Source organism: Mesocricetus auratus, unplaced genomic scaffold (assembly GCF_017639785.1).
Source record: "Mesocricetus auratus isolate SY011 unplaced genomic scaffold, BCM_Maur_2.0 Super-Scaffold_100676, whole genome shotgun sequence".
NCBI classification, from domain to species: Eukaryota; Metazoa; Chordata; class Mammalia; order Rodentia; family Cricetidae; genus Mesocricetus; species Mesocricetus auratus.
Window position 1 is genome coordinate 176,910,637 of NW_024429266.1, and position 12,704 is coordinate 176,923,340.

Genomic DNA, 12,704 nt, shown 5'->3' on the forward strand with positions numbered 1-12,704 from the left:
AGAGAAACTGGGGTGCACTCCTTTTCATTGGGGGTATAGGAACAATCAAGACTCAAGCATGTCTCTAAATCTTCAGACAGTAGTGAACCCAATTCATGCTGTTTTTATATACATATACATACATATTTATATACAATGTTTAATTTATAATTATTACAAACAATGAAAGATAAAGCATTAATAACAATATACTGAAAGAAAATTGCCATACTAGCAATTTTTTGTGGCCTGGGAGTATTAGTAGGTAAAATGAAACTTACTTGGACAAAAACACTAATACCACAACAGTCGATCTGATCGCGAGCAAGGCTGCTAAATGATTCATGGGGCAGTAGTGCATAAATGTGTCTACACAGGGCAAGGGGATGAGTTTTATGTCCTCAGAGGGACTGAGAATGATGGCTAGGACTTTAGGGTGTTACCCAGAATAGCATAAGACTTACTGGCTAGGAGTTGTTTATTTCTGGAATTTTCCATTTACTATTTTGGCCTGTAATTGATTATTGATAACTGAAACCATGGAAAGTGGAACAGCTCCTAGAAGCCCACAACTTGGCAAAGGGAGACCAAGGGGTCTAAGTGACCTTGTTATAGGGTGGCGGGGAGTTTGCACCACTGAGTTTCCTCGTATGAGGCAGAGTTTCATGGAGTGACAGGCCTGGTTCCCCAAGATGACCATCAGTCCTCTCGGAACTTTCCTGATTTGAGTGAAACAGAGTGGACTCGTGCAGCAGAGATGGGATGCTGCTTGTGCGCTTGTGGACCTCCCCAGGGGTCATTCTACTTCCTATGTGCTTGTATGCTTGGGCGAGCAGGGGATGTGTGCTCTGGCGGGAGGGACTTCTGCAAGGGAAGTTTCTCATGCCTTGCTAATCCTGCCCGACTTACCATTGAGTTCCTCATGTTTGGTTTCCCTCCTTGAGACTGCTGGGACACAACAGTATATTTCATATTTCTGCTGCAGGAGTATCACATACAAGCCCCCGCATTTTTGTTTCTGCCAAGTAAATAAGCTGGGATTCAGATATCAGGCCGTGAGCAGACTTGTCAATTGGAATCACACAATAAAGTCCTACGTTTGAGGAAGGGCAGGTACACTGCTGAGTGTGGAAAGATGAGATCCACAGGCTGTGGGATCACTGTGCGGTGCAGCTGACAAGTGTCCTGCAGACCTGATCCCTAACAGCTATAAAATGAAGGTGAGCACTTGCTGGGTAGGACAAATAATCTATTAGAGCAAGGCTCTAGAAGCCTTCTCCGAGTCCCCTCTGAGACTTTGCTGAGGTTCCTATAGGCCCTCTTCACGGTGTTTTAAGATCTATTGGCATGTAGCTCATTAGCCAAGGAAAACACCTTCTTGCTTATTCTTCTCAGATGGAAGAATGTCAGCGTAAGAACAAGCTGGGATTTATGTCCACAGTGTTGACCGCTGTTTGGCCCTTGCTTGGATTTCACATTGTAAATTACACTTCTGAGTATGTCCTGCTCCAGGATTTGGGTAATTTATTGTTTGAGGTTATGCTACATGGAGGATCAGATGTAGTGATTCTATAAGTCTGGTGAGGGACATTTTGCAGAGCCTAGTGTTCTTGGCCTTGCTATCCTCCTTGGCTCTGATTAGGGCATTCTGGTCTGGAGTGCATGGGTATAGCTGGTGGTGGCATAGTTCTGCAGCTCACTGTTGGACTTTACTGGCAACAAATGATGAAGGTTTGTAGATTGGCTGGCAGCTTCTTTTGTCCTCTGTTTCTGTAGAAGGAGGCATAGACACTTAAAACATACTTCTTGGGACTATATTCAGCAAGTCTACAATTTTCCATAAAGTATAGAGAACACAGTCTGGTATACAGCACAGATATGTGCACAACACACAAATATCTATTGCATGTAGGCAATGGAGAGAGTGCTATAGTTTGGGTACAATTTCCCCCTAGAAGTTCATGTGCTAGAAGCTGAGTTTCCAGCATGGTGCTGAGGTGGTGGGAACTTTAGGATGTGGGAAATAGTAGGAAACAATTAGCTCATGGGGGTTCTACCCCTAAATGAAGTTAGTTATAAGTTGTACAGCATTTAATCCCAGTACTCAGGAGGCAGAGGTAGGCAGATCCCTGAGTTCAAGGCTAGTCTGGTCTACAGAGTAAGCTCCAGGGCAGCCAGGGATGTGCAGAGAAGCCCTGTCTCAGAAAAAAGGAGTTAGTTGTAAAACTGCAAGGCCTTGTCTCTCCTGTATGTGTCTGTTTCTACAGATGCTTCTCTATGATACAGCCAGGGACCCTCAACAAGATGACAGTGATGCTCTGTTAGTCTTCAGCCACCAGAATCATGAGACTGACAAGCCTTGGGTATGACAAAGACACACACTAGTTGTCTTAGTTGTTTTCTGTGACTGTGATGAAACACCAAGACCAAAAGCTCCTGGAGCAGGAAGACGTTGTTCACAGTCCATCACCAAGGAAGTCAGGACCGGAACTGAAGTGGAGATGTGAAGAACATTAGACTTTTTAAAATATGATCCAGGACCACCTTCCCACATCAATCAACATTCAAGAAAATGCCTCAAACTTGCCTACAGGCCAATCTCAGGGAGGCAATTTTTCTCAGCTGAGGTTCCCTCTGCCTAATGACTCTAACTTGTGTCAAGTTGACAAAAACTAGCTATCATTGCAAGGTATATATGAAATGAATACACATGCAAGATGTAATCCAGCAATGTTTAAATTGCATTAGAAAGAATAAAACACAACTTCACACCCGTTGAAACTGTTATTATCAGAAAAATGGGGAACAACAACTGTGCATGAGAATGCGGGGAAATCAGGACTTCTGTAGACTGTGGGTAGGAACGGAGAATGGCACAGTCACTATGGAGGAGGTTGGTGGTTCCCCAAAAAGCTAACCATAGAACTATCATGTCCACCAGCAGTCTGAGCTCCAGGAGAAGCTAGGTGGGAAATGCTGTGAATGCAGAGGGGCAGGTACTGCATGACCCCGCTGACGAGAGAGCTCTAAACCAATGACAGTCCCAGAAACGGGAAGTGAAACCCATTTGTTGTAAATTTGTGAGTGTGTGCTTAGTGTGCACGGAGATCCTTTGTGAGAAGATCTCTGGAGATGGGTGGTGCAATGGTTGCATACAGTGTAAACAGGTGCAATGCTATGCCACTTACGTGTTACGATGCAGTTGAGATGACACATCTTACTCTATTTTGTCACAGTCTTTACACACGAGAAGTCAAAGTACATGGAATCATTCAAATGGCCTTGTGTCTAGCTCATTCCATCTGTCCTTCCCCATGATACTTTTGGGTAGATAATATTTGGTGATACCATTGGCTACATTTTAGAGATAAGTAAATAAAGGCACAAGGACTCTGCCTCTTAGTCTATTATCCCCATTAGTTTTCTTTGTGGCATATACACAAGTATTGTCTTTTATTTGTCTGCTATCACTTACCTTCTACTGGCATATGCAGTTTTCTAAAGGCAAAGACTTGTGGGCCCTTCATGTCAGTATTCCCAAGGCATAGCGCACACCCAATGTTTGTACTGAATGAGAACAAATGTCCTTCTTCACCTGGCTAGCCTTTGAGCTGGCAAAGAGCAGGCACTCCTCCTCCTCTTCCTCACCCTCCTCCTCCTCCTCCTCCTCCTTCTCCTCCTTCTCTTCCTTGTCATCATCAGTGCTCAGAGTGTGTGGGAAACCCCACGAATGTGAGAGTCCTTCATGCTCCCAGGGCAAATAGCCTCATAACATCTATGGTTGGAGCAATGGAGACCCTTTTGAAATCACCCCATGTTACTGGCTCGAACTCTTCCCAGCATCTTACCTTACCCTATCTTAATCCTTGCCCCAGAGACAGCAGGTGACCTGGGCGGTACGATTTCTCCAAAGGCTGTTGTGCCCTGGACACCTCCATTACTCACCCACCTTTCCAGCACAAGGTGCCATCATGAATGAGCTTCTGCAGGGAGTACATGTACGTACTCCTCCCAGGTTCTGTACTGCCTGACCTAGCCTCTCTCCTGCTGTCCTTCAGAGATGGAGGGCAGGAACTCTGTCCTGTATCCAGCAGCATGGAGTGGTAAGGACAGCTGGGGCCTGCATTCAGTGTCTTATAGCATCCTGCAGCATGGCACAAGCAATACCTGACATCACTTATTTCTTGCAAGAAATAGGAAAAGGACACCTGAAACAAAATTCAACCTACCCAAACAAAAGCATTGAGTTGGCACATCAGCACAGGCTGTCATCAGGAAGCTGAGATGACTGGAGAAAGTAAGAGGGAAGGAAAGGTCCATTCCCACCATGGCACCTGTTTATACTGTCAGTTTCTTGGAAGAAAGCAGTACTTATGTGTGGAGTCAGGATAGATGGGTCCCAGTGACTTCTACACTGTCTAAGTTCAAGTGGATTAAAGCCTCTAAATAGCGTGGCTTCTTGGTCTACCTCATACCTGCACACATGTGGGAAAGCCACACTCTGATGTGGATTCAGGACACAGAGAGAACCAGGGGAACATCCCAGAGTCTGGGAATCCACAAGAGACCATCTTTAATCTCAGAGTGAAGATAGTTATCCATGGAATTGAAATTCAGAGTATTATACACTTAGTGTTGAGTCTTGAATTCAGGCATCTTTTTTTAATTTATGGAAACCAGAGAACAGATGGCTTTAGAGAGCTCCTGGAGTCTGATAAAATGTCATTCAATGATTGCTCTTTGGTTTCCCATTATGAGAAATCCAAGGAATTGCTAAGATTTATGGTAAGCAATATGAAGATCATTGCCAAAGAATTTTTCTTTGCAATCAATTGACTGTCTCTGTTATTCATTTCAAAGACATAGAGTTGAAATGGGAGCAGAGAATTTTGCTAAAGAGGGAAAAACATGGCTTTTTTTGAGGGGTGAGGATGGCAGTGTAAGCCAGTGACTTGGCTTGACCATGGGACTAGAATTGAGTCCTTGGCACATCCCCTCAGTACTCCAGAAGGGAGTCTGACCCTTGGCAGACTTTGAAGACTATTCTCATTAGGGTAGACATTTTCCTTCTCTCTGCATTTTGTATCTTTGCCCACTAGCTTGCACATCCCCACACCTTTGAGCCCTCCTTAGGGTACTCCAGAGACAGGGATGCTTATCTTATCTTCTATGTTCCAGAGGACCTTGTCCATAGTCATGTGATTACCTTATCTCATGGTAGGTGTGCTGGTTAATTTTTGTGTTTGTTTTGTTTTGTTTTTGGTCAACTTGGCACAAACTAGAGTTACCTGGGAGGAGGGCACCTCAGGGGAGGAAATATCTATCAGGTTAGCCTGTAGGCAAGTTTGTATGGCATTTTCTAGAGTGTTGATTGATGTGGGAGGCCCAGTTCCCTGTGGGCGGTGCCACCCCTTGGTGGCTATATGAAGGGTATCTGAACATGGCCTGGGAGCAAGCCAACAAGCAGTATTCCTCCACGGCTCCTGCTTTCTCCTCCTGTTTGAGTTCTTGCCTTGCCTTGCCTCAATGATCAACTGCTGCTGGAACATGTAAGCCAAATAAACCCTTTCCTCCCTAAGTTTCTTCTGGTCATGCTGTTTATCACAGCAATAGAAAACAAACTAGGGCAGTAACCTACAGTCTACCCATAGGACAGTAGCAGTAGAGACATTAATATTTCTAGATACAAGGAGCCCAGGCTCAGACTTCTGAATGCCTTTTTCTTTTGTTGTCTGAGCACAGGGTGAGTAGGAACCACGTTTAATATACTCTAGTTTCATTGTTCATTGTGTCCAGGTTAACAGAAGCTTGATTTGTGATTAGGGCCCTGAAAATATTTGTTAGAAGAAGTGGCATGAGTTAATCTGTTACCACGGCATTTACAAAATCAACTTCATTCTTATTACTTACCATTTGAAAGAAGTGGTGTTAATTGTTTATCCTTTGCAACCACACCCACAGTACACTTGCTAGGTCTTCATCTCAGCTCCTCCTGCTTTTCTGTTGGGCTCGGATTAGAGGACATATTGGACAGTTGTGATCAGAAGCTCCTTTGTGTGCAGTGACCTTCCCTGGCCCAGGGAATGATCATTGTGTATTTGCTTCAGAGATTACCCTTGTGTAATTATCATGCTAAGTTGCTATCTGGTCTATTCCTATTGTCATAACAAAATATCTTAGATTGGGTATTTAATAGAAAACAACTTTATTTCTCATAGTCTCACTTGCTGTGAAGTACAATATCAAGAAGCTGGCCGGTTCAGTGTCAGGCAAAGGCTGCTTCCAAATGATACCTCTTGACTTCATCCTCATGTGGAAGAAGGAAGGCACCATATTAACAAGGGGAACAAACAAAGTCCCTCAAATATCGCTATAAGGTTTTTAACCCCAATTGTGAGGGTGACAATCTCATGATCCAATCACCCCCAAAGGTCCCCTTCTTAATGCCATTGCCTTAAGAATTAACTTCCAACCTGATTTTTGGAGAGATACAAGCATTCACATCATACTGTTGAATGTCGTAAGTAAGTACCCAAACTGCAGAGACTAAGTCTAAATGCTAAAACTTGTAAAAATTACTTCCATATATCCCTCACAATCCATGTGGAAGAAATAATCTTTTACTTTCTGGCTCAAAATGCTCTCCTGTCACTACTCCTCCAGTTCTAAGTAACTCTATCATGTTTTAAAAGTTTTAGTGTATGTTGCCGATTCTCAGAGAGCTGGAGTCACTTTGTACTGCCATTATAGATTACTCCAGACTGTTATCAAGAGCAGAACTTTATTTCTCACACATATGGAGATTGAGAAGTCCAAGACAGATGTCTCAGAAAGTTAAAGCACAGTGTCTGCTCGCATGGTGGTGCCTTGTCTCTGGGTTCTCTGGAAGAGGGGCGCCATGTCCTCATGTTGCAGAGTCCAATTCCACCAGCCCTCCCTTCCTAGAAGTGTACCACTGATGATCTAAGCATCCCCCCAAAAGCCACCCCTCCCAGCATATCTTGCCTTGTTTCAACATAATAATTCTGGAAGGAATGCACTCAAACCATAGAAAAAGCTGGAGAATGCCTCTCATTGGTGTTTCAACTGTCCCCAAAGGGTCTCCTTCAAGCTGTCAAAGGATCCTGGGAATCACACAAGAACCTTCCACCTGACCTATAGTAGAGACTTTCCAGGGTCTGCTGAGAAGGTCTTTGGAACCATGTCTTTAAAGCAGGAGTTACAACCTTCCCATATCTCTCTCTTCCCTCGACTTGGCTGCAAAAGAAGCTTTGGGAAAACAAAAGAATGATGGATGAAAGAGAACTTTGTGTGGGTTTTAAAGTAAATAATTTCACATGATGTCATACCTGACTGTAATTTCTTACTGGAAGGAAAGGGGAAAAGATTAATGAGAGAGATAGAGAGATGGGGAGATAGAGAGATAGAAAGTGAGACACACACACACACAGAGTGAGTGAGTGAGAGAGAGAGAGAGAGAGAGAGAGAGAGAGAGAGAGAGAGAGAGAGAAGAGAATTGATCATTCTCCATCTTCCTCATTTCTATACTTTTCACACCCCCTGTGAGGGATTCACATGTGATTTCCCTTTGGTATACAGTAAGAGAAGAACTTTGGTGTACAGTAAGAGAAGAACTTTGGTGTACAGTAAGAGAAGAACTTTGGTGTACAGTAAGAGAAGTACTCCATATCTCTCACACTACCACTGCATAATAATGTGCTCCACATAGCTCATGCCTCCACAGATCAACCATAGCATCACAGCTGTTGCAGACTGTGTGTCTCACTAGGTGTCTGGATGGGAATGGACTTTTTGTCTACTTCTTAAAAATTTATTATTCACTTACTTTAGTAGTTATTCATTTATTTATTTTTGACATAAAAATTTGATCATTCATTCCAGGGTCATTTCCAGAGTATTGTGTTTGTTTGTTTGTTTGTTTATTGATAAGAAGAAAGACACTATGGCTAACAAGTACAGTGTTATTTATGGAGGCAAGGTTTTAGTTCTGTGGAGACCAGAGTGCAGACTACATCTTAATGGTTCCATGTTGTGTAAAATAGTGGCTTTGAGGCTGTGTGTTGCCTTTGGTGACTCCATTTCATGAGGTATCACTTGGCTACATTTTGAGTGTAAATCTGGAGAAAGGATGGCTCTGCATCTCACTGTGTATGTTAATACCACTGCCAGTGGAGTTCCAACCAGGTGACACTGAGCAGTAATAACCCATTCCCCAAAGTAAACAAAACAAGACACACCCATAAACCTGCCAGTAAACATAAGGACATATTATAAACACGTCAGAAAACAAACAGGTGTAAGAACCCAAGGAGCATAGCAATCGGAGGCAGACCATCACCCTCAAGGTGACCTGTCACCTGACTACCTAGTATACAATCAAGAGAAGGACAGTCAGGGGACTTCTGCCTTCCCTCAGGGCTTCGGCACAGCCTGCTCTCCACTTCTGACAAAGCCTACTTATCTGCTTGTTCATCTGTTCCAGTCCTGTCTTTCACCCTCCTGGTCTTATTCCTTGTGTCATGGCTTCAACTTAGTCCTGTGGCCAAGGATCCAGCCCCATGGTCTTGCAGCGGCTCCAAATTCCCTAGAAGTTCTTAGGTAGTTCTTTAATATTTTACCCACCCCACAGTCTCCTCACGTCTGTGTCAGCATCTGCCCGTGCCTCCAGTCAGGCCCCTTTACTCCTTGAACTCTGGTGGGAGCCGTGTCTTTAACTTTTGTGTAGCCTTCATGGATGTACACACCTAAACGTGTGTGTGTGTGTGTGTGTGTGTGTGTGTGTGTGTGTGTGTGTTAGTTTCTGGAATAGCATGCTTACCACAGGGCTAAATGTCTACAAGTGGAATTGTTGGGTCACAGGACAAATGTATGTTCAACTTCACAGAAGTTAACCCACAATGCTCTGAAGTGGGAAGACCATTGAACAGAGGGGAGCTGAGTTCTAACTTGAGTGTGAATGAATGGGTGTCTGTTGTGAGAGCAGTTTGCTCAGCCAATTTAAAGTCACACTTGTTTAGCACCTCACAGAATGCCTTTCCAACAGTGATGTCATGGGCTGTTAATTTTACAGAGTGGGAGCTGTGGGTCAGGGTCAGGCGGGCTGCACAGGCAGCCAGTGTGTATCTGGCTCTGGTTGCGGTATAAAGAAGGTGTGCACTTGGTCTTTGTCTTTTTGGTGACACCTGTGGAATTCCCTGGGTGCTGGACTGTCCTTATCACTGCCTTTGATCTTCCCAGGTTATGCTAATGAGGGGCTTTTTGGTGGACCCGAGAGAATGTTAAGATGGGAGCTGGCCAGATTTAGTCCCATCCACTGACCTTTCAGGTGGCTACATAACCAAGGGGTCAACATTTTTTAATAAAAAATTAAATTTTCACAATTTTATATATGCAGACATGTATTTGAGCATATTCATCCTCCATTATCTCTTATTTTCTCCATACCCTTCCTGATCCCTCCTTCTTCCCCAATTCCCCCCCTTTTACTTTTATGGGTTTTTGTTGCTGTTGGCTTTTTATTTATTTTTATTTATTTTTTTTGTGATCCACTGGGCTTAACTGTGTTGCTTGCATGAGCAAGGGCAAGGCTCATTTACCAGAGCATGGGCAGCTCACCAGTGGCCACACGATGACTCTTTGCAGGCAACCATTCACTGCCTAAAACTCCTTAGAGAAGTTCAGGGTCTCATGATCCGCTCCCAAGTCTGGGATAGAATGCTGAGGGGCCTGATCTTGCGCAGGTTCCATAGCTGCTATGTGTTCATGATTTACAGCAGCCACATCATGTCTAGAAGACAGCATTCTACACCATTCCTTCCCTTCCTTGGACTCTTCCTACATTCTTTTCAAATCCTTCTTGCCCTTTATTCTCGGGGCCTTAGAAGAGATGCTGTATATGTGCCATTCAGAGCTGAACATTGAACAGTCAGTTATGTTTAGTGCTTTGAACAGTTTTCAGTCTCTGCATTAACCACTGCCCACTCAAAAGGAAGCTTATTGGAGAAAGGCCAAGAGTGGCACTAGTCTATGTGTATAAACATAAACATTAAAGGCAGGTTGACTGCATGTCCATTTAGCACGCATCAGTAGCAAATTCCCTCTATGGTTGGTAACCTTCTAGGATGTATGCTTTTCATCAGGTTCAACATACCAAGGAATCCTCTTGTGAAGTGGGCCTCAGTTCAATAAGAAACTGGTTGGTTATCCCCCAGACAGTCATGCCGTGAGTGCAGCAGAGAGCACATCTTGCCTGCCAGTTCCAGGTTGTAGCATGCAGGGTTCATAGCAGCAAAAAAAATATTGATGGCTTTTCTCTTCCAGCAGCTTGCATAACATTTTCAGGCACTAAGAACACTAAACAACATTTTCAGCTCAGTTACATCTTCTCTTCGTGTTCTGTAACCAAAGAATGTGCTGACTTAATAACATTTTACCATCTAATTTTAGCAGGTAGTGAATAGCGATGGCAGTAGCTTGTACTTGGGCACCTTTGAGAATTCTCCAAAACTAGAGTTATTAAGGCAAACGCTTGTATTCCAGAAGCTCCCAAAAGTTAGGCTCAGCCCTTGCTCCCAGCATGCTAATTATAAAAACAAACAGTGGTGAGGAGCAGAGGTATTTATTCAATGTGGCCATATTGGGAAGAGGAACAAATAATACAGTCCAGTGCCCCAAGTCCATTACTGTGGCACTAACGTGAGCTTTGGGCTCAAATAAAGGGAGAGCTAGGGTAAGAGATTATCCCATAATTGCAGTTCTGACCTACCTTCTGTCTCTTGATGACTGTACCACATCTGGGTCATGCAAGGTCGTGAAGGTGGTCTGAGAAAGTTCTTGTTGCTTTAGGAGACAAGGTAGTTCTCAGGGATTATTGCTCTCGTCTAGGGTATAGCCTCACCCTTGTGAATAATTGTCTTTACCTGGGAAATAGAGTATGTCCTTTGTACTGTTTCAAGAATCCCAAGAGACCCAAGAGGGAAGGTTAAGGACAATAACTTATTTGCCTTCAGATAAAAAAAGGAGGCAGAAATATACAAAGCAAAGGCAATGACCTCAGGCCCAAGCAAGGAGTCAATGTATTTTAGAAAAGGCAACTTCAAAATGCATGTTTCAAGCACTGGAGACAGGGTTCCATTCATAGTGATCTCATCAACCAATCAAAGTGATTTCATCAGTCACAGTGATCTCATAAACCATGCCTATGCCATAAGCTCTGAGACAATGCAGTATATGGGTTGGTGAACACACCCATGTGTAGAGAAGGTCCTTCCTGGAGAGGCTGTGGTAACTAGGGAGGGCATCAAGGTTCTGTGAAGAAATATCCCTGTCATAACCCACTATGTGCATATGAACTGGTGCTTGTGTGAATGCAATAGCCTCAGGATGTGATCCAGGAGCCTGCGGGTTTGCCAAACTTTTATAAACCTTCTTAGGACACATATAAAGTCTAAATTCCAGAATGTGTCACAAAGCCAATAAAGCAGAAGATATACATTGCCAACTGTAAGCAGAAAGATATGACATTGGAGAAATCCTGAACAAAGACTTTAGTGGGTATGTAAATATCATAAATGAGCAATACTAAATGTTCCTGGAGTGATAATTGATGGCATTTAATGAATTTTGTTTGTGTATTCTAAATATGACTTATAAGAACAGAGTCTCTATTTTGGTCTTGTTGTTTAAGCAAGATAAACATATCCATTAAAGTCATGTGGAAATTTTGCATATGTTTCCTAGGGATATGTCAGTTTCCCTCTGCTGTGCTGAGTTGCTGGGCCTGAGGTCTATGAACAGCAGAACTTCCAGTGACTTCATCAGGGACACTGAGCTACCAAGGCATTTTTTCCTTGCTCTTCCCTAGAAAGCAGAAGTGAGGACTCTGGTGCATTGAGTCTGCTTATAAACACCAGCACCTATCAGGAAGTGCTGGAGGTTGGGCAACCAGTTCTACAGATTTTTCTAAGAAGTGTCTCTCCACACCATTTGTCTTACCTTTTATTGGTAGATGAGACACTGAGTTTTGAGATTAAGTCCTTGCTTTAGTTAACCTGATCTCCAGTAGAAGTGTGAGAGACACATTTCCTTGAGTATTTGCTGCCCTCTGGGATGAAAGCTGTAGGGTAAACATTGCCCCTGTGAAGAAATAAGAACTGGGATATCTTAGAGAAAGGATACACTGCACTGATTCAGCACCCACTCAACTCATGACAGGCATCCAGAATCCCCTTAAACAGAAGGAAAGCAAAGGCTTGAGTGCAGAGATAAAAGTTCTCTCTGGTCAAGGTCAAATTGATGAGAGGCTTGGGGAGGGCATGCCTGTGGTATGACCTGTGTAGTACATTCTGCCCTACTTTGGGTCCAGGTGGTTGACCTTATTCTTAGTGTCTCCATGATGACTGAATTTGGTTCTTTCTAGTGTTACAAATCACTGGGATCTCTAATTTATATTAGTCCTTAAATATTCAAGGGTCATTTTCCCTTTGTCCTGTTGGAGATGTTCAAGCTGGCTCTGGAATATATGCTGCCATTTTCTGCAGTCTAAATTGGGACTTAGAAAAAAAGGATCCTAAACATTGAACATTGCTGTCCTAGGATGATGGTGCACAATATGGTCCCCAGAGTACTGGAGGAACTGATAGCCTCATCTTGGTCCAGACAGTGGTGCCATTTACTGTGGTGTCAGAAGTTGGCACTATATTATT

At 43.4% G+C, this 12,704-nt stretch overlaps 1 long non-coding RNA gene across 1 annotated transcript; it reads right to left on the reverse strand.

The window, feature by feature from the left end:
* Nucleotides 1–6,198: 6,198 nt before the first annotated feature.
* On the reverse strand, nucleotides 6,199–11,061 carry LOC121136658. The gene is made up of 3 exons (XR_005873702.1): nucleotides 10,766–11,061; nucleotides 10,151–10,395; nucleotides 6,199–6,286 (listed from the first exon to the last, which is right to left on the reverse strand). It is a non-coding gene; the product is annotated as an uncharacterized LOC121136658 (long non-coding RNA).
* Nucleotides 11,062–12,704: the final 1,643 nt, after the last annotated feature.